Raw genomic sequence first — 22,017 nt, forward strand, 5'->3', positions numbered from 1 at the left:
CAAATGCTTTTTCTGCATCTATTGAGATGATCATATGGTTTTTATTAATTTGATTATTAATATGGTCAATTATATTAATAGTTTTCCTAATAAACGAGCTCTGCATTCCTGGAATAAATCCTACTTGATCATAGTGTATTATCCTGGAGATGATTTTCTGAAGTCTTTTTGCTAATATCTTATTTAAGATTTTAGCATCAATATTCATTAAGGAAATTGGTCTATAATTTTCTTTCTCAGTTTTCAATCGACCTGGCTTAGGTATCAGTACCATGTCTGTGTCATAAAAGGAGTTTGGTAGGAGTCCTTCATCCCCTATTTTTTCAAATAGTTTATATAGCATTGGGGCTAATTGTTCTTTAAATGTTTGGTAGAATTCACATGTGAATCCATCTGGCCCTGGGGATTTTTTCCTGGGGAGTTGATTAATAGCTTGTTCTATTTCTTTTTCTGAAATGGGACTATTTAAGCAATTTTACTCCTCCTCTGTTAATCTAGGGAGCCTATATTTTTGGAGGAAGTCATCCATTTCACTTAAGTTCTCAAATGTATTGGCATAAAGTTGGGCAAAGTAACTCCTTATTATTTCTCTAATTTCCTCTTCATTGGTGGAAAGATCCCCCTTTTCAGTTGTAAGACTATCAATTTGATTTTCCTCTTTCTTTTTTTTTGATCAAATTTACCAAAGGTTTATCTATTTTATTGGCTTTTTCATAAAACCAACTCTTGGTTTTATTTATTAATTCAATAGTTTTTTTTTACTTTCAATATTATTGATTTCTCCTTTTAATTTTTGTATTTGAAGTTTAATTTTTGGTTGGGGGTTTATAATTTGGTCTTTTTCTAGCCTTTTAAGTTGTAAGCCCAATTTGTTAATCTTCTCTTTCTCTATTTTCTTCAAATAAGCCTCTAAAGATATAAAAGTTCCCCTTATTACTGCTTTAGCTGCATCCCACAGATTTTGGTATGATGTCCCATCATTGTCATTATCTTGGGTGAAATTATTAATTGTTTCTATAATTTGCTCTTTCACCCAGTTATTCTTTAAGATGAGATTATTCAGTGTCCAATTACTTTTTGGTCTATTTATCCCTAACTTTTTACTGAATGTAGCTTTTATTGCATTGTGATCTGAGAAGAAGGCATTTATTATTTCTGCCTTCCTACATTTAATTTTGAGATCTTTATGTCCTAATATGTGGTCAATATTTGTATAGGATCCATGAACTGCTGAGAAGAAAGTAGTTTTCTCGAAAGGTCTATCATACCTAGTTTTTCTAATGTTCTATTTATGTTTTTAATTTCTTCCTTATTTGTTTTGCGGTTTGATTTGTCTAAATCTGAGAGTGCAAGGTTGAGATCTGCAATTATTATAGTTTTACTGTCAATTTCTTCTTGCAATTCTCTTAAATTTTCCTTTAGAAAGTTAGGTGCTATACCACTTTGTGCATATATGTTTAGTATTATTATGGCTTCATTATTTATACTACCTTTTAGCATGATATAGTTTCCTTCCTTATCTCTTTTAATTAGATCAACTTCTGCTTTTGCTTGATCTGAGATAAGGATGGCTACCTCTTCTTTTTTGGCTTTACCTGAAGCATAATAGATTCTGCTCCAACCTTTTACCTTTACTCTGTATGTATCTCCCTGCTTTAAGTGTGTTTCCTGTAAACAACATATTGTAGGGTTCTGACTTTTGATCCAGTCTACTGTCTGTCTCTGTTTGATGGGAGCGTTCATCCCATTCACATTTATAGTTAAAATTAGTAATTCTATATTTCCTGCCATCATATTATCCCCAGATTATGCTTTTTCCCTTGACCGCCCTGAACCCCTTCCCCAATATTTAATTTATAGACCCCATTTGTGACCCCCAGCCCTCCCTTTTTTTTAGTATCGCTCTCCCCTCCTTCCAGGTCCCTTCCCTTATTCCCCTTTTCCTTTTCCCTTTTTCTCTCCCCCCTTTTGATGAAGTGAGAGAGAATTCTCTGAAAAACAAATATGTCAGTCATTTACTCTTTGAGCCTCTTATGATGAGAGTAAGATTCACACAATGTTTCTCCCCCTCTCTAAATTCCCTCAGATATGGTATATTTTCTATGCCTCTTCCTGGGATGTAGTTTCCCTCTTTTTATCACTCCTTTCCCTTTTTCTGATACTACCCCCTTCCTTTTACTGCACCCCCCTTTTTATATCATTAAAATCAAATTATCCATGCGGACTTTCTATATATCCACAACAGCGATACAGTTCTCAAGGGTTCTGTGTACCTTTTTCTGTTTCTCTTCAATCTTGTGGATGTAGATCAATTTTTTTGTTTAAGTATGGTTTTTTTCTTAGAAACATATGGAATTTCTCTATTTCATTGAATGACCATCTTCTTCCATGGAAAAAAAAATGCTAAACTTAGCTGGGTAGTTTATTCTTGGTTGCGATCTCTGATCTTTTGCCTTTCGGAATATCAGGTTCTAGGCCCTTCGATCTTTTAATGCAGAGGCAGCCAGATCTTGAGTGACCCTTATTGTGGCACCTTGGTATTTAAATTGTTTTTTTTCTAGCTGCTTGCAAGATTTTCTCCTTTGTGTGGTAATTCTGCAGCTTAGCCACAATGTTCCATGGAGTTCTTTTTTTAGGGTCTATTTCAGAAGGATTTCAATGAATGCTTTCAATGCCTATTTTCCCTTCTGTTTATATTATCTCTGGACATTTCTCTTTGATGATTTCTTGTAAAATAGAATCTAGGCTCTTTTTTTGTTTATAGTTTTCGGGAAGTCCAATGATCCTCAGATTATCTCTCCTAGATCTATTTTCCAGGTCTATAGATTTTCCCAGTAAGTATTTGACGTTATTCTCCAGCTTTTCTTTTTTTTTTTTTTTTTTTTTTTGTTTGTTTAACTGATTCTTGGATTCTCAATGAATCATTCATTTCTATTTGTTCCGTCCTGATTTTTAAGAAGTTATTTTCTTCATTCACAGTTTTTAGTTCTTTTTGTATATGTCCAATTGAGTTTTTAAATGAAATATTTTGCTCTATTGAATTTTTTTTCCATTTCCCTAATGTTTTTAGAGAATTACTTTCTTTTTCCAATTCAGAAATCCTATTTTCTTGAGATTTCTTTATCTTTTCAAATTCAGAAATCCTATTTTCTTGAGATTTTTATCTTTTCCAATTCAGAAATCCTAGTTTCTTGTGATTTTTTAACCTTTTCTAATTCGTAAATTTTGTTTCCCTGCATCTCCTGTGAATTCTTTATTTTTACCAACTCCAATTTCAGAACATTGTTATTCTCTATCATAGCTTCTCTTTCCTTTCCCCATTTTTCTTCAAACTCTCTTAATTTTTTTAATAGTGTTTTGTAGGAGAGAGTTATGTGATGGGGGCAGGTATTGTTCCCCTTTAGGTTGTTATCTGCTGACTCTCTGCTATTAACTTCCTCGTGGTTGGAAACCCATTCTTTCTCTGTGTAGAAAGAATCAATGGTTCTTTTTTGCTTTTTACTCATATTTAAAAAATCTTTTGGGGTCTGTCCTTGGGGTAAGAAATTATTTATTTATTTATTTATTTAACAGCTTCCTCCCAGACTGGATGGATGCAGTGTCTCCTGGGCCTGAGCTAAGAGAGAGCTCTGGAGAGAGTTCCCCATCCCCTCCCTGGAAGAGCCTCAGAGGTGATTAGCACTGCAGTGCTTTGAGGGCGCTGTGTGTCCTAGTGACTTACCTGAGGTTTAAGACTGAACAGTAAAGGCGACACAAAGCCCAGCCAATGCGTCCCGTGGGGCGTAGATTTCAGCAGCTGATGTGAAAAGCCCCTGCTTTCAAACTGGAAGTGTCTGCCCAGAAACTGAGGTCCCGATTTCAAAGGTTCTGCTTCCCTGGTTGTGGCTGAGTTCCACAGCCTCCAGCAGAGCAAGGCACTATGTGTTGTCTTGGGCCATTTCTACCTGCTTTTCAATTTCTTAACTACCCCCAGGTGAAGCTTGGACAGCCTAAGTTGGCCACACCCACAGTACCGAGATCTGTTGAGTCACTTCTGGATTGGGGTGGTTCTAGGATCTAGCTTTATATTTTAAAGTGGCTTGATTTCTCTGATGAACTGCTGTTTTATAAGCAAAGAAGAGCTAACAGCCTGTGCCACATTCTTGTATCTCAGTGGCTTCTCTGATCCCAGAGCCCTTCCCAGTGTGATCGGCACAGTGTGCTAGCACACAACCATCTGTGCTGGCCTTTTTTTTTTTTTTTCCCTCCCCTGGGAACTGACCTTTTCTGTTGAAACTCCAGATTCTATTCAGCTGGTAAGTCGTGCTTCCAGTCCTTGTGGTTTCTATCAGCCCAGCGTTATTTTGGAAAGAATCTTAAAAAGAAAGTTATTATTACCTAATTATAATGAGCAACCTTAAAAAAAAGTCAGAAATTATAACCCCTTTTCATTCCTCACCTTATTAGGTGTAATATTCTCTTTAAAATGTAATTTTCTCTTGTTGGGATTTTCTTGAGGCCTCTGGAGGCAGCTTTTCTTTCAGTTCAGTAATCACCACATGAATAGCCAGGGGTTAAAGTTCAAATACTTTATTGTCTCTTTCCAAGTCTTGTCTCTTTTCTTGCAGCCCAGTTAGCTTTCTTATAGTTCAGATCTTTTATTATTTCCTTCCTGTGGCTGGGTAGCTTTCTAGAGAGCCTTTCATTCTGGCCTTGGTTCTGAGAGCTGGAGCTCATATGAAAGAGTGTTCCAAATCACTATTGATCAGAGAAATCCAAATTAAGACAACTCTGAGATATCACTACACACCTGTCAGATTGGCTAAGATGACAGGAAAAAAATAATAATGAATGTTGGAGGGGCTGTGGGAAAACTGGGAAGCTGATTGTTGGTGGAGTTGTAAAAGAATCCAACCATTCTTGAGAGCAATCTGGAATTATGCCAAAAAAGTTATCAAACTGTGTATACCCTTTGATCCAGCAGTACTACTACTGGGCTTATATCCCAAACAAATACTAAATAAGGGAAAAGGACCTGTATATGCCAAAATGTTTGTGGCAGCCCTTTTTGTAGTGGCTAGAAACTGGAAAATGAATGGATGCCTATCAATTGGAGAATGGTTGGGTAAATTATGATATATGACTATTATGGAATATTATTGTTCTGTAAAGTGAAGCTTGGAGAGAAATAAGCAGAACCAGGAGATCATTATACACTTCAACAACAATACTGTATGAGGATTTATTCTTATGGAAGTGGATATCTTCAACAAAGAAAAGATCTAATTCAATTCCAATTGTTCAATGATGGACAGAATCAGCTACACCCAGAGAAGGAATACTGGAAATGAGTGTAAACTGTTTGCATTTTTGTTTTTCTTCCCAGGTTATTTTTTACTTCCTGAATCCAATTATTCCTGTGCAACAAGAAATACAGTTCTGACCACATGTATTGTATCTAGGATATACTATAACACATTTAACATGTATTAGACTGCCTGCCATCTAGGGGAGGGGGTGAAGGGAAGGAGGGGAAAATTCAGAAGAGAAGGGAGTGCAAGGGATAATGTTGTAAAAAATTACACATGCATATGTACTGTCATAAAAATTATAATTATAAAATTAATTTTAAAAGTATAAAAAACCACACAATATTATGTTTATATTTGCTGGGAATGATAATTTTCACTGTAAGCCAAATTCTCTTGATTGATGATAATGGAATTTTATATATTATACTGGATTATTCCTGGAACTGCAGTATTTTATTGTATCTGGTGATAAATCCTGTATAATTCTAATTTTAGGTAAAGCATACTTGAATTTTTTTATTATAACATATCATAAAATTTAAAAAAATATTTCAATGAGGTTAATTATTCCCACAAATTAGGCAAATCACAACTTCTCCCTTGATTAGTATATTATCTTTAAGGATTATTGTAATTTCAACACTCACTAGCCCACATCAAGTACTAATGTTGCACATTTCAGAACTTCTCTAGATCCAATTTACAACTATGCATTTCCTTCCTTCCTCTGTTCATCTAGTAGATTATTGCTAATACTTTGAAAGTCAACTCGGACACTTATTTAGTGCATTAGTTCTATTTTCCTGCTTTGTATCTCCTGTAGATTTGATTAAGTATCTGCAGATTAATAAGATTCTTGTTCACATACAGCTTACACTACATGACCTCTCCCATCAGTTTCAATGTTTTACATTCTGTGAGACCAAAATATAGAAAGAAATGTAAATAAAAATATTTCTTCACTGCACAAAATAAAAATAAAGAAACTTAAGCTCAGAAATCACCCAGAATGTCCCAAGTAGTTTCAAGTAAAAGTGAAAAACAATAGTATAAAAAGGAGAATTGACAAGAATAGTCTCAGCTTGTGCAATGTAATAACTAAATAAGAAACTGACAGTAATGAAAATGAAGACACATACTCTGAAATCTGTTCCTGGTATAGATAAATCAGCATAACATAGGTTACACTTTCCTCATTTGCCATGCCAATATAATTGACAGAACAACACCTGAGGCTATCCCTATAGGATAAAATTTTGGCTCTTCCTAAGTGAAGAATCTAAATTTTTAAAGTTGTCTAGAATATATTAACTTCAAAAAAGTAATTATAAATCTCACTTTCCGCAAAAAAAAAAAACACCAATAAACAACATTTATTCTTTTGTTATTTCTCATGCTTCATTTTCTGTTCAAAATTTAAACTAAGGTTCAAACAATTCCCCCACTTTCTTTTAATTATTTTAGGTTCTTTGTGTATGGTAATAAAATTCAAGATTTGAGGAGCATCTCAAAAATGTACATTATTTTCTATTATAAAATGCATATCCATAGGATGTAATTTCATTTTCCTATTCTAGTCTCTCAGAAATAAAAGTGTCTCCTTGTTAAGGCTAGCTATTTAAGATTTTCCTTCCATTTTATTCCCCTTCAATTTGTTGTAGAGCTTCTCCCTTAAATTATTTAGTCATTCACCCTAATTTTCAATATTTTTTCAAAAGCCTGTTTTTATTTCTTACTACCAGAGACAGACAGAGAGATAGACACAGACATACACACATGGAGATGCAAAGAGACAGAAACATAGGGCAAGGGTCCATCTTGGTGGAGAGGACACACACATCTTCCTAAACTCTCCTTTTCCCTCAATCTATTTTAACAATATTCAGCTTTGGAATTAGCGCTTGATTTTCAGAACCCACAAATATTGGGAGTACAACACATTACGAACAGAAGATAATCTCGAAATTTGCCAGAAAAAGTCTTATTTGCTCATGGGTGGGGACAGAATGGAGGTAGACCAGCCACAGACTCAGGAAGCCAGTGAGAGCTTGGTCACACTGAGCAGACAAGAGGAGTTCAGGGTGTGGTCCCAGCCAGTGGAAATCTGTGGGGACAACATTACCACAGTGTGAGCTACTTTGCCCTGGCAGCAAGCCAGTAGATTAGCAGAGAAGCTATAAACAAAGGGGGTAAAGGCTACAACCCCAAAATGCTACAATCACTTGGGACTTGGCCATACCCTCATAGCATCCTAAGTGACTCAGCATGATTCAGGCACAGCTACAGTTGTTGGTCCCAGGGCAGCCCTAATAGCTGCCTTTCTGATGCTGCTGACTTCGGGACTTGATGCTGTCCCACTGCCCCTTCTCTGCCACTTCCTGTTGTCTATAGAGCCAGTTTGGAAATACCTCAGTGCCACTCATAAACAAACCATAGTTTTTTGGGTTTTTTTTTGTTTTGTTTTGTTTTGTTTTCTTTCCTTTTGTTGTTTGTTTTTTGTTTTGTTTTGTTTTGTTTCTTTTTTTCAAAATGAGCAAAAAGGCAAAGTGGGCTCTAACTTTTGATAGCTTCTATATGGAAAGAGAGCAGACTTCAAACCCTGAGCAAACTAAAAACAATTTGGCTCTAGATCCAAAGGTGAATATGACCTGCTTCCCATAACACAAGGTTTTCATAAAAGAAATTAAAAATGTTTTGAAAGAGAGCCAGAAAAAAATGGGGAAAGGAAAGGAAAGCTTTGCAAGAGGGTCAGGATAAACTCATTAAAAGATAGAGTTGATAAAGAAATAAAATCACTGAAAAACAGACTATGCAAATTGGAGAATATAAACAACTCCCAGGAAAACAGTATTTGTGAATAGGAAAAGGTAAACAATTCCAGGGGAAACCGAATTTGTGAACTGGAAAAAAGAAACTACAAGCACCCTGCTATCTTAGATTTCAGCCACTATGCATAGTGATTTAGGATACTTCTTTTTATATGAGCATAGATGGCTTTAATTTCATAATCTGAAAGTTGTCTTTTCTTATCATGTGATAATTAACAGTTGGGGAATGATGTATTCTTATCAATTTAATGCAGTTTTAAAATATATTTTAGAAATTAAAAAACACATTATAAAGATGTTTTCCTAACTTAGTATTTCCCTTTTAATCTTGTTTATGCTGGAAGTTTTTTGTGCAAAAGCTTTATAAGTTAATGTAATTAAATTTGTCCATTGTGCCTTTCACTATGGTCTCTAGGTCTTCCTTGGTTACAAATCCCTCCTTTCTCCAAAGATCTGATAGATAAATTATCCCTTATTCTCCTAATTTATTTATGATATATAACTTTCTATGCCCAAATCATGTGACCATTTTAACTTTATTTTGGTAAGGGCTGTGAGATATAAGTATATTTCAAGTTTTTGACATACTCTCTTTAAATATTCTTAGCAATTTTTATCAAATAGCTAGGTCTTAATTCAGAATCTAATAGTTTGTGACTTTATCAAGTATTAGGTTACTATATGCCTTGATTATTGTGTTATGTCTATCTTGTCTATTCCACTCATCCACCTATATTTTAGATAGTACCAAATAGTTTTGCTTTAAAATATAATTTTAGGTTTGATACTGCTAAACCAGCATTCTTTATATTTTTTTCATTAATTCCTTTGCTATTCTCAATCTTTTATTTTCCAGGTAAATTTTCCTATTATTTTTTCTACTTTGATAAAATAATGTTTTGGTAGGTTGCTTAGGATGGCACTGAACAAATAGACAAATGTAGGCAGAATTGTCATTTTTATTATACTAACTCAATCTACCCATAAGCAATTGATAAATTTCCAGTTGTTTCAATCTGATTTTATGTGTGAGAAATGTTTTGTCATTGTATTCATATAGTTCTTTGGTTTGTCTTGTCAGATAGACACCCATGTATTTTATTTTGACTATAATTATTTTACATGGAATTTCTCTTTCTATCTCTTGCTGATGGGCTCTAGTTTTTATTTTATTACACTATTACTCATATACTTAACTTTGAAGCCAAATTTGTCCATTTGTCCAACACACTGTGTTTTATTTGTTCATTTGTACGAGATCTATCCTATATCTGGTATATTGTATTTACTCAGTCTTTGAATCATTGATTCTCGTAATAAATCAGTTAAAAAATCACCTCCTAATTGGTCTTATTTTCAGAAACATATTATATACTCCAGTCCCATTCAAACTTTTCTGGAAAATTCTTAGTATTACATATCTAGATAAAGTTAGATAGACCGCATAGTGATCTAGTCTAATCTCTTCATTTGATATTGTAGTGACATTGTAAAGACTAAGTACATTATCTTAACATCTTACTCTTCTAACTCCTTATTTACAACTGCATGTATAACCTGGACCTGATTTTATATTGGATCATGATCTCTTCTCTATAAAATCCTTTAAAATTAAGAAAGTAACAGTATGTGTATGTATCTATATATGTATATATAATATTTATATGCATGTATATATATACATATATATACACATATCTATATCTATCTATTCTAATAATATTTAAAGTATTATATTCAATTTTTAGCAATACCTCCTTAATGGTAAAGGCTAATTTATTTTTATTCTTTACTCACCAGTATTTAGTACAGTGATTTGAACTAAAAAAGGTCCTCAACCCTCACTTATAAAATTATAAATTAAATTGAATTAAATTGATTAAAAGAATAGAAGATATCCTCAAAAGGATGTTGAGCACACATCTAGCTGAGGATATTTAGTAAGGCATCAAGGGGAAAATGCCTTATATAGCTTCCTCCTTAAAAAAGGTGTGGAAGAATTAAATAGATTATGTGAAGGGAGAGTGTTAAAAATCCAGGGGGGAGGTTGAATGGAAGGAGAAATACCATTCTAGCCTTTGGGATAGATTGTGTAAAAATTCATCAAAGAAGACAGCATCATCTCAGGAAAATGTCGATGGTTCCAGCTGACATTTAACCCTGTTCAACGGGAAAATGTAGAATAATGGGAATAGTATTCAGGTTTGAGCAGATAATGTGAGATGAAATCATGATTCTGCCACGTACAATGTAAATATAGACAAGTGTTTATAAATTATCTTTGTTTCAATTTCTCAATCCATAAAATCATAGGATGTAGGTTGTATGATGTCTAAGGAAACTATGAAAAAATTGTGATCTTAGATATTGTTTCATGTGAATACCTGAATATCTATTATTAACAGATGAGAGATATGATCTAATCATCTAAACTGTTTTCTAAGAAGCCTGAAAATGTGAATGCTTAAAGCACCCAGAAATTTTTCTTTTTCATTTCTATCAGTATAGTTTCTGTGAAAACGTTTATATTTTTTTAATATGTCGTCACCTTCTATTTCTTCCATCTGGGTGCTGCTTTGGAAAGTGTCCCAGTTTAGATTACATTTACTGATGTTTGAAAAGACTTGTTTAAAATCATGCATCCTCCTCCTCAAAGCATCAGTGGTCAGAACACACAAATTCACCAAAATGTCAAGAAATAAAACTTAAAGTAAAATGTATCTTTATTCTTTATGTTTAGCTCAGGTCAGCACAATGGTTTCACGATTAAATGAAGTTTCAAAAGAAACCAAAAAATCATTTCAATAGCATGTGAAGAATTTTTGCTCTGAAATAAGAAAGTATTTGAAGAGACATTTTCAGTAATTCTATTCTTCAAAACATCTATTTTTGGCAGGAGTTAGGTTATTTTCTGGGAGAAAATTTTTATTTTTTAAAAGAAATACAAAGAGTTAGATTTGACATTATGGTTCCAATTTGTAAGATACTAGAGAACTTTAGTAAATGGCATCAGAATCTTTATATCACCTTAAAGTGTTCAACTCTTATTTTCACTTGAAAAAATGAACTCTGTAGTTTGGTTGCCTAGAAAATTTGCAATGCTTATTTGACAAGCCTTCCTCAGTGGTATTATGTTGACACATGGTACCAATCGATCCTTTTTAAAATACCAAGTTAGAATTAGGTAAGTTCTCTGTCATCATGAACTGATTTTTTTAAAATTTTTTATAATATTATCCCTTGTATTCATTTTTCCAAATTATCCCCCCCTCCCTCTATTCCCTCCCCCCGATGACAGGCAATCCCAAAAATTTTACATGTGTTACAATATAGTCTAGATACAATACATGTGTGTGAATATCATTTTCTTGTTGCACAATAAACTTTAGATTCCGAAGGTACATGTAACCTGGGCAGACAGATATTAGTGCTAACAATTTACATTCACTTCCCAGTGTTTCTTCTCTGGGTGTAGCTACCTCTGTCCATCATTGATCAACTGGAAGTGAGTTGGTTTTTCTTTATGTTGAAGATTTCCACTTCCATCAGAATACATCCTCATACAGTATTGTTGTTGAAGTGTACAGTGATCATCTGGTTCTGCTCATTTCACTCAGCATCAGTTGATTTAAGTTTCTCCAGGCCTCTCTGTATTCCTCCTGCTGGTCATTTCTTACAGAGCAATAATATTCCATAACCTTCATATACCATAATTTACCCAACCATTCTCCAACTGATGGACATCCATTCATCTTCCAGTTTCTAGCTATTACAAAAAGAGCTGCCACAAACATTTTGGCACATATATGTCTCTTTCCGTTCTTTAGTATTTCTTTGGGATATAAGCCCAGTAGTAGCGCTGCTGGGTCAAAGGGTATGCACAGTTTGATAACTTTTTGGGCATAATTCCAGATTGCTCTCCAGAATGGCTGGATTCTTTCGCAACTCCACCAGCAATGTATTAGTGTCCCAGTTTCCCCACATCCCCTCCAAAATTCATCATTCTTTGTTCCTGTCATCTTAGCCAATCTGACAGGTGTGTAGTGGTATCTCAGAGTTGTCTTAATTTGCATTTCTCTGATCAATAGTGATTTGGAACACTCTTTCATGTGAGTGGGTATAGTTTCAATTTCTTCCTCTGAGAATTGTCTGTTCATATCCTTTGACCATTTATCAATTGGAGAATGGTTCGGTTTCTTATAAATTAGGGTCAGTTCTCTATATATTTTGGAAATGAGACCTTTGTCAGAACCTTTGTTTTTAAAAATATTTTCCCAATTTGTTACTTCGCTTCTAATCTTGTTTGCATTAGTATTATTTGTACAGAAACTTTTTAGTTTGATATAAAAAAATCTTCTATTTTGTGATCAATAATGATCTCTAGTTCTCCTCTGGTCATAAATTCCTTCCTCCTCCACAAGTCTGAGAGGTAGATTATCCTCTGTTCCTCTAATCTATTTATTATCTCCCTCTTTATGCCTAAATCATGGACCCATTTTGATCTTATCTTGGTATATGGTGTTAAGTGTGGATCCATATCTAATTTCTGCCATACTAATTTCCAGTTTTTCCAACAGTTTTTTCTGAATAATGAATTTTTATCCCTAATGTTGGTATCTTTGGGTTTGTCAAAGATTAGGTTGCTATAGATGTACCTTTTTTTGTCCTTTGTATCTAATCTGTTCCACTGATCTACCGGTCTATTTCTTAGCCAATACCAAATGGTTTAGGTGACTGCTGCTATATAATATAGCTTTAGATCAGGTACACTTAGACCACCTTCCTCTGAGTTTTTTTTTTTTTTTCATTAGTTCCCTTGCAATTCTCGACCTTTTATTCTTCCATATGAATTTTGTTGTTATTTTTTCTAGGTCATTGAAATAGTTTCTTAGGAGTCTGATTGGTATAGCATTAAATAAATAGATTAGTTTGGGGAGTATTGTCATCTTTATTATATTCGCTCGGCCTATTCAAGAGCACTGAATGTCTTTCCAATTATTTAAATCTGATTTTATTTTAGTGTCAAGTGTTTTGTAATTTTTCTCATATAATTCCTGACTTTTCTTTGGTAGATGGATTCCCAAATACTTTATACTCTCAACATTTGTTTGGAATGGAATTTCTCTTTGTATCTCTTGCTGTTGCATTTTGTTAGTGATATATAAAAATGCCGAGGATTTATGTGGATTTATTTTGTATCCTGCCACTTTGCTGAAATTTTGAATTATTTCTAGTAGCTTTTTAGCAGAGTCTTTGGGGTTCTCTAAGTATACCATCATGTCATCTGCAAAAGGTGATAGTTTAATTTCCTCATTTCCTACTCTAATTCCTTGAATCTCTTTCTCGGCTCTTATTGCCAAGGTTAGCGTTTTTAGTACTATATTGAATAGTAATGGTGATAGTGGGCAACCTTGTTTCACTCCTGATCTTACTGGGAAAGGTTGCAGTTTATTTCTATTGCATATTATGCTTACTGAAGGTCTTAAATATATGCTCCTGATTATTCTAAGGAATAGTCCATTTATTCCTATACTCTCAAGAGTTTTTCGTAGGAATGGATGTTGGATTTTGTCAAATGCTTTTTCTGCATCTATTGAGATGATCATATGGTTCTTATTAATTTGATTATTAATATGGTCAATTATATTAATAGTTTTCCTAATATTAAACCAGCCCTGCATTCCTGGAATAAATCCTACTTGATCATAGTGTATTATCCTGGAGATGATTTTCTGAAGTCTTTTTGCTAATATCTTATTTAAGATTTTAGCATCAATATTCATTAAGGAGATTGGTCTATAATTTTCTTTCTCAGTTTTCAATCGACCTGGCTTAGGTATCAGTACCATGTCTGTGTCATAAAAGGAGTTTGGTAGGAGTCCTTCATCCCCTATTTTTTCAAATAATTTATATAGCATTGGGGCTAATTGTTCTTTAAATGTTTGGTAGAATTCACATGTGAATCCATCTGGCGCTGGGGATTTTTTCCTGGGGAGTTGATTAATAGCTTGTTCTATTTCTTTTTCTGAAATGGGACTATTTAAGCAATTTATCTTCTCCTCTGTTAATCTAGGGAGCCTATATTTTTGGAGGAAGTCATCCATTTCACTTAAGTTCTCAAATTTATTGGCATAAAGTTGGGCAAAGTAACTCCTTATTATTTCTCTAATTTCCTCTTCATTGGTGGAAAGATCCCCCTTTTCAGTTGTAAGACTATCAATTTGATTTTCCTCTTTCTTTTTTTTTGATCAAATTTACCAAAGGTTTATCTATTTTATTGGCTTTTTCATAAAACCAACTCTTGGTTTTATTTATTAATTCAATAGTTTTTTTTTACTTTCAATATTATTGATTTCTCCTTTTAATTTTTGTATTTGAAGTTTAATTTTTGGTTGGGGGTTTATAATTTGGTCTTTTTCTAGCCTTTTAAGTTGTAAGCCCAATTTGTTAATCTTCTCTTTCTCTATTTTCTTCAAATAAGCCTCTAAAGATATAAAATTTCCCCTTATTGCTGCTTTAGCTGCATCCCAAAGATTTTGGTATGATGTCTCATCATTGTCATTATCTTGGGTGAAATTGTTAATTGTTTCTATAATTTGCTCTTTCACCCAGTCATTCTTTAAGATGAGATTATTCAGTTTCCAATTACTTTTTGGTCTATTTACCCCTAACTTTTTACTGAATGTAGCTTTTATTGCATCATGGTCTGAGAAGAAGACATTTATTATTTCTGCCTTCTTACATTTAATTTTGAGATCTTTATGTCCTAATATATGGTCTATTTTTGTATAGGATCCATGAACTGCTGAGAAGAAAGTATATTCCTTTCTATTGCCATTCAGTTTTCTCCAAAGGTCTATCATACCTAGTTTTTCTAATGTTCTATTTACTTTTTTAATTTCTTTTTTGTTTGTTTTGTGATTTGATTTGTCTAAATCTGAGAGTGAAAGGTTGAGATCTCCCACTATTATAGTTTTACTGTCTATTTCTTCTTGCAGTTCTCTTAACTTTTCCTTTAGAAAGTTAGATGCTATACCACGTGGTGCATATATGTTTAGTATTTATATGGCTTCATTATTTATGCTACCTTTCAGCAGGATATAGTTTCCTTCCTTATCTTTTTTAACTAGATCAACTTCTGCTTTTGCTTGATCTGAGATAAGGATAGCTACCCCTGCTTTTTTGGCTTTACCTGAAGTACAATAGGCTCTGTTCCAACCTTTTACCTTTACTCTGTATGTATCTCCCTGCTTTAAGTGTGTTTCCTGTAGACAACATATTGTAGGGTTCTGCTTTTTGATCCAATCTGCTATCCGTCTCCATTTGATGGGATCGTTCATCCCATTTACATTTACAGTTAAAATTACTCATTCTGTATTTCCAGCCATCATATTATCCTCAGATTATGCTTTTTCCCTTGACCCCCCTCATCCCCCTCCCCGATATTTAATTTACAGACCCCCCTTGTGACACACAACCCTCCCTTTTTTTTTTTTTTTAGTATCCCTCCCCCCTCCCCTCCAAGTCCCTTCCCTTATTCACCTTTTCCTTTTCCCTTTTCCTCTCCCCCCTTTTTAATGAGGTGATAGAGAATTCTCTGAAAAACAAATATGTCAATTATTTACTCTTTGAGCCTCTCCTGATGAGAGTAAGATTCACACAATGATTCTCCCCCTCACTAAGTTCCCTCAGATATGGTGTATTTTCTATGCCTCTTCCTGGGATGTAGTTTCCCTCTTTTTATCATTCCTTCCCCTTTTTCTGAACCGACCTCCTTCCCTTTACTACACCCCCCTTTTTTTCTTTTATATCAGTAAAATCAAATTATCCTTGAGTACTTTTTATATACCCACAACAGAGTTACCGTTCTCAAGGGTTCTGTGTACCTTTTTCTGTTTCTCTTCATTCTTGTGGATGTAGATCAAATTTTTTGTTTAAGTCTGGTTTTTTTCTTAGAAACATATAGAATTCCTCTGTTTCATTGAATGACCATCTTCTTCCATGGAAAAAGATGCTAAACTTAGCTGGGTAGTTCATTCTTGGTTGCAGTCCTTGATCTTTTGCCTTACGGAATATCAGGTTCCAGGCCCTTCAATCTTTTAATGTGGAGGCAGCCAGATCTTTTGTGACCCTTATTGTGGCACCTTGGTATTTAAATTGTTTTTTTCTAGCTGCTTGCAAGATTTTCTCCTTTGTGTGGTAATTCTGCAGCTTAGCCACTATATTCCGTGGTGTTCTTTTTTTAAGGTCTATTTCAGAAGGAGTTCGATGAATTCTTTCCCATCTACTTTCCCTTCTGTTTCTATTATCTCTGGACAGTTCTCTTTGATAATTTCCTGTAAAATAGAATCTAGGCTCTTTTTTTGTTCATAGTTTTCTGGAAGTCCTATAATCCGCAGATTATCTCTCCTAGATGTATTTTCCAGGTCTATAGATTTTCCCAGTAAGTATTTGACTTTGTTCTCCAGCTTCTCATTTTTTTTGTTTTGTTTGACTGATTCTTGGGTTCTCTGTGAATCATTCATTTCTATTTGTTCCATCCTGACTTTTAAGGAGTTATTTTCTTCTTTCACAGTTTTTAGTTCTTTTTGTAAATGCCCAATTTCGTTTTTAAATGAATTATTTTGCTCTATTGAAATTTTTTCCATTTCCCTATTTTTTTTGAGAATTATTTTCTTTTTCCAATTCAGAAATTCTATTTTCTTGAGACTTTTTTATCTTTTCCAATTCAGAAATCCTACTTTCTTGTGTTTTTTTAACCTTTTCTAATTCATAAATTTTGTTTCCCTGCATCTCCTGTAAATTCTTTATTTTTTCCAACTCCAATTTCAGGACGTTGTTATTCTCTATCATGGCTTCCCTTTCCTTTCCCCATTTTTCTTCAAACTCCCTTAATTTTTAATAGTGTCTACTAGGAGAGAGTTATGTGATTGGGGGCAGGAATCGTTCCCCTTTAGGTTGTTATCTGCTGTCTCTCTCTGTTAACTTCCTCGGGGTTGGATACCCGCTCTTTCTCTGTGTAGAAGGAATCTATGGTTTTTTTGGCTTTTTTGCTCATATTTAAAAAATCTTTTGTGGTCTGTCCCTGGGGTAGGAAATTTTTTATTTACTTCTTTACCAGCTTCCTCCCAGACTGGATGGATCCAGCGGCTCCTGCACCTGAGCTAAGATAGAGCTCTGGGAGAGAGTTCCCCACCCCCTCCCTGGAGGTGCCTCAGAGGTGATTAGCGCTGCTGTGCCCCGAGGGCACTGAACAGTAAAGGCAGCACAAAGCCCAGCCTATGTGTCCAGGTGGAGTGTGGATGTCTGCAGCAGGTGACTTGAAAAGCCTCTGTGCTCAAACTGGAAGTGTCTGCCAGAAACCGCGGTCCCTAGTTCAAAGGTTTCGCTTCTCTGGGACTTCTTGGAGCTGAGTTCCACTCCCTCCAGCAAAGCTAGGCAGTGTGTGTTGCCTTGGGCCGTATCCACCCACTTGTCAATCTGTTAACTATTCTCAGGTGGGAGTTGAGGCCACACCCCCGGATGCTGAGATCTGCTGAGTCACCCCCAGGATCCGGGGAAAATCTAATCTATCTGAATTTTTAAAGTGTTTAGATTTCCCTTCTGAACTGCTAAATAATTAGCAGAGAAGAGCTAATAGCCTGTGCCAGATTCCTTTATCTCAGTGGCTTCTCTGATCCCTGAGCCCTCCCCAGCGCGATCGGCAGAGTATGCTAGCACCCAGTGGTCTGTGCTGGCCTCTCTTCTTCCTCCCCTGGGAACTGACCTTTTCTGTTGAAACTCCAGATTCTCTTCAGCTGGTAAGTCGTGCTTCCAGTCCTTGTGGTATCTATCAGTACTGGGCTTATTCTAAGTCTTAATTTATCTAATTGGTTGTGAGGGAGTGAAGAGGTTCACAGAGTCGTGTGTTTCTTCTCCGCCATCTTGGCTCCGCCCCCATTAACTGATTTTTTTAAAAAAATCAAAATGGTTTATTAATGTTATGGGCCAGAACTCTGAACCTGAAACAAGGATTCTTACAAGGTGTCAATGGAATTGATAAAGACAATGGTTATCTAGTTTAGCATAATGCTTAATAGTTCTCTAGTTCAGTACATGTACTTAGTACTTAATATAGTTCTACAAGATTCACCCCTAAGATAATGCAATTTAAGAGAGCATTTAAGCTTGGACAAACTCAGCCAGATTCAGAGCCAGAGAAGACAGAAGGCTGGAAGCTGGAGCACAAGCCCTGGGACTGAGAGACACATTCACTCCATCGTCTGGAGCATGAAAGTGCACCAGCCTTTGAACTCAAAGAGATTCTTTCCATCTTCATCAGCCTCGTGGTGGCTGGCCTATCCTGTATTTCTCTGAGACCAAGGCATGTCTGAAAGGCTCTCACGAAAGCTAGATGGGCACCAGGCAAGGAGATAATAAAGAAAAAAAGACTTTGGACTTTAACACCTGGCTATTTTTGTAGTGATAGACCGCTTCAAGACCTCCAGAAAAAAACAAAAAAACAAAAAAACAAAACCAACAAACCAAAAAAAAAAAACAAAAAAAAAAAACCTAAGAACATTACAATTAATATCATTATGCATTTTACCAAATAAACTTCCAAAATGACTAGACAGTTATTAATACATGGAAAGAACAACCATTCCTATGAAATAACAGTTCTGAGAAGTGAAATATTATAGTTTTTTAGTTGTATGCCAAGTACATTGATCTGTTCTTTTTCTGTGTCATTGATATAAGAATTTGGAAAAATAAATTTTCCCTTAAATATAGATAAAAAAGACTAGATAATTAATACTTAATACTGATATATGGAAAGAACAGCCAGTTACTCCTATGAAATAACAGTTCTGAGAAGTGAAATATTGTAGTTCATAAAACATATATTATCTGACTTTGTTTTCACAACCCAATGAGCTAAGTAAGGCAGTATAGTTCCCATTTCATAGTTGAAAAATCAAGGGTCAAAGTAGATAAAGAACCTATAAGAGGCAGAAGCAAGCCTTAAAGTAAGATTGTGTTTGTATAAATTGGGTATTTGTATGATATGCCTTGCTGATGCCCACTTAAGAGGATGATTCCAAATAAATACTTTACCAAATTATAATGAGAAAAAAGGAATTTTTAAACACAAATACTTATAATACTTAATGAAGACTAAATTGATATTTCCTGTGGAACCTTAATGCTCCTATTAAATAATAACAAGGAGAAGAAGTGTTTTGTTTTTTTTGTTTTGTTTTGTTTTGTTTTGTTTTTGGCCAAATTCCATGTGTACCAGATAACTCCCATGTGTTCTAGGACCAAATTAAGTGTAATCAGGACATACTTGATAAAAATAAATAAAATATAAAATAAAACATAGAAAATACTGGTATGTAGTTTTCTAAATAGTTTAGTATCCCCCACCTCTTTTTAAGTGTGCTAGAACCTAAACTAAGAGATTCCCATTGGCCTAAGTAATAGGAAAATATATTCTAATAATTAAAAGTTCTTTCACAAGATTCAAGACATTTTGCTGGATGAACAAAGTAGTAGATCTGAAGTCAGAAAAATCTAAGTTTGACGTCCATCTTTAGTACTTACTAGTTGTGGGATCCTGGCCAAGTCATATCATTTCTTTCAGTCTATATCCTTATGTTCCAATTAAGGATAAGTATACCCACAGCACTTTCTCACAAATTTTCTATAAGACTCAAATATAATAATAGATGTAAAATATTATGCAAAAATCAGTGATTTTTTTTGAAATGCATTCTATGCTAGTAACATTATATGTAAGAAGAAATGTTAAACTTTTCCTAAAAGATAATCCCTTCTCTTTAGGAACTTATGTTTTCTTAACACATATATTTACACTACTTTATATATATATATATATATATATATATATATATATATATATATATATATATATATATAATGCTTTATATTCTCATCTTCATAACAAAATAATAGTTAATATTTATATAGTACTTACTATAAGCCAGACACTATGCTAAGGTTTTATGATTTATAATACTCACAAGAACCATGGAAGGTAGGTGCTATTATTTTAATACTCACAAGAACCAGTACACAGGTGAGGAAAATGAAGTTCACGAAGTTAAAGTAAATTGCCCTGACTCAAATAATTACTAAGTGTCTGAAACCTGATTTGGAACTCAGGTCTTCCTGACTCCAGATCTAGCACTACATACCCTATGAGGTAGGAGTTAATTATTATTCAAATTTGTAATTGAAAGATTTGAGATTAAATGCATAAATGGGTTGTCCAGGATCCTTCATATAGTAAATATCGAGCTCAGATTTCTACCTGAGTCTACTTGACTCCTAGTCCAATCTTTATTTTAAATATTTTATATTTTTATAAAAAAGATAAATATGCCTAGCAATATATAATCAATTTAAACTTTATGTTTCTCGAGCAGATTCTATTATATTACATTTATTTGAACTTACTTTCTAAGTTGATTTTTCAGAGATTTCTGGGATTTCTGTTTATGGAAGGACTCAGGTAAAATTCTGTATGAATTCAAGTAATAAATACCCTTCTAAAAAGAGAGGATATTGCATTCTTCTGTTAATTTATGTGTCTGGTTCTTCTAGGGTTAAAGTAAAATAAAAATGACTTTTAGGTTAGGATGGGGCAATCTTTAGGGAATGTAATTTACAGTATGCCCAGATCTCTGAGCTGCTGTGTATATACTAGTATCTTGTCTCTTAAAGAATTGTAAATCCACCTGCATCATTATAATCAGTAAAATCTTAATGAAAGCCTACAAGACCTGGTAAGAATAGATTTTTTGCAAGATGAATTAGTATTTATGATTTCAGAGTCTTAGAATTTTATATTGCAATTAGTTCTACACTTTTCAATTTAGCTTTAGGACACTGAGACTTCATAGGAAGAAAGGAGATGTAAGAATTTAAATAAATGACAACAAAAGAAAGGATAAATGTAAAAATACAGCTCATTAAAACACTGATATAAGTTTTATTTTGTTATAGCAGACAAAAGAATACAATTAAAAACATGTTTTTGCATCAGAGGCAAACAGAAGAGATATATTCAGAGAAAACACCATTATAGCCTTAAAAAACAGTAAAACAAGACAGTAGAAAGAGACTGCTAACTAAAATACAATATATGTAGTTTAATTTTAATAAATTTTTGCCATTTCCATTACATTGGGCCTGAGTTTTGTTTTTTCCCCTTTGTTTAATTCCTTTGTTTAATGCTTTGTTTAATGTATATGGTTACAATCACTATGTATTTTCTTTGTTCGATTTTATTTGGCTCTGCATTCTTGGCTCATCAACACTTTCTATATGCACCCTCATTTATCTGGGTATTAAAATTGTTTCTAGTTTTAGAAGCCTGACCATCTCTCCTATTCAGTCATTATAAGGTTATAATACTGACTGAATACTGGGTAATACCAGGCAATAAGATCTCAAAGATCTTATTATATAAAAGATCATCGAATTCATAAAAAAACATCATTCCAAAGATGAAAGGAACATAATTTACAAATTGAATCATATATTAACCAAAATTCATATTTACAATATGTTCTGAATTATGAGAAACCAAATGTTGCTTACGATAAGTTAAATTAGAAAAAAAAATCAGAAATCCTTATTTCTAGACCAACAGAATATTAATGGTATTAATAACTTTGCTGTGATTTGACTATGGCGGAGAAGAAACACACGACTCAGTGAACGTCCTCACTCCCTCACAACCAATTAGATAAATTAAGTCTCAAAATTAGCTCAGGACTGATAGATACCACAAGGACGGGAAGCACGACTTACCAGCTGAAGAGAATCTGGAGTTTCAACAGGAAAGGTCAGTTCTCAGGGGAGGAATAAGAAAGACCAGCACAGACGGT

The sequence above is a fragment of the Sminthopsis crassicaudata genome, chromosome 2, assembly GCF_048593235.1.
Source record: "Sminthopsis crassicaudata isolate SCR6 chromosome 2, ASM4859323v1, whole genome shotgun sequence".
NCBI classification, from domain to species: Eukaryota; Metazoa; Chordata; class Mammalia; order Dasyuromorphia; family Dasyuridae; genus Sminthopsis; species Sminthopsis crassicaudata.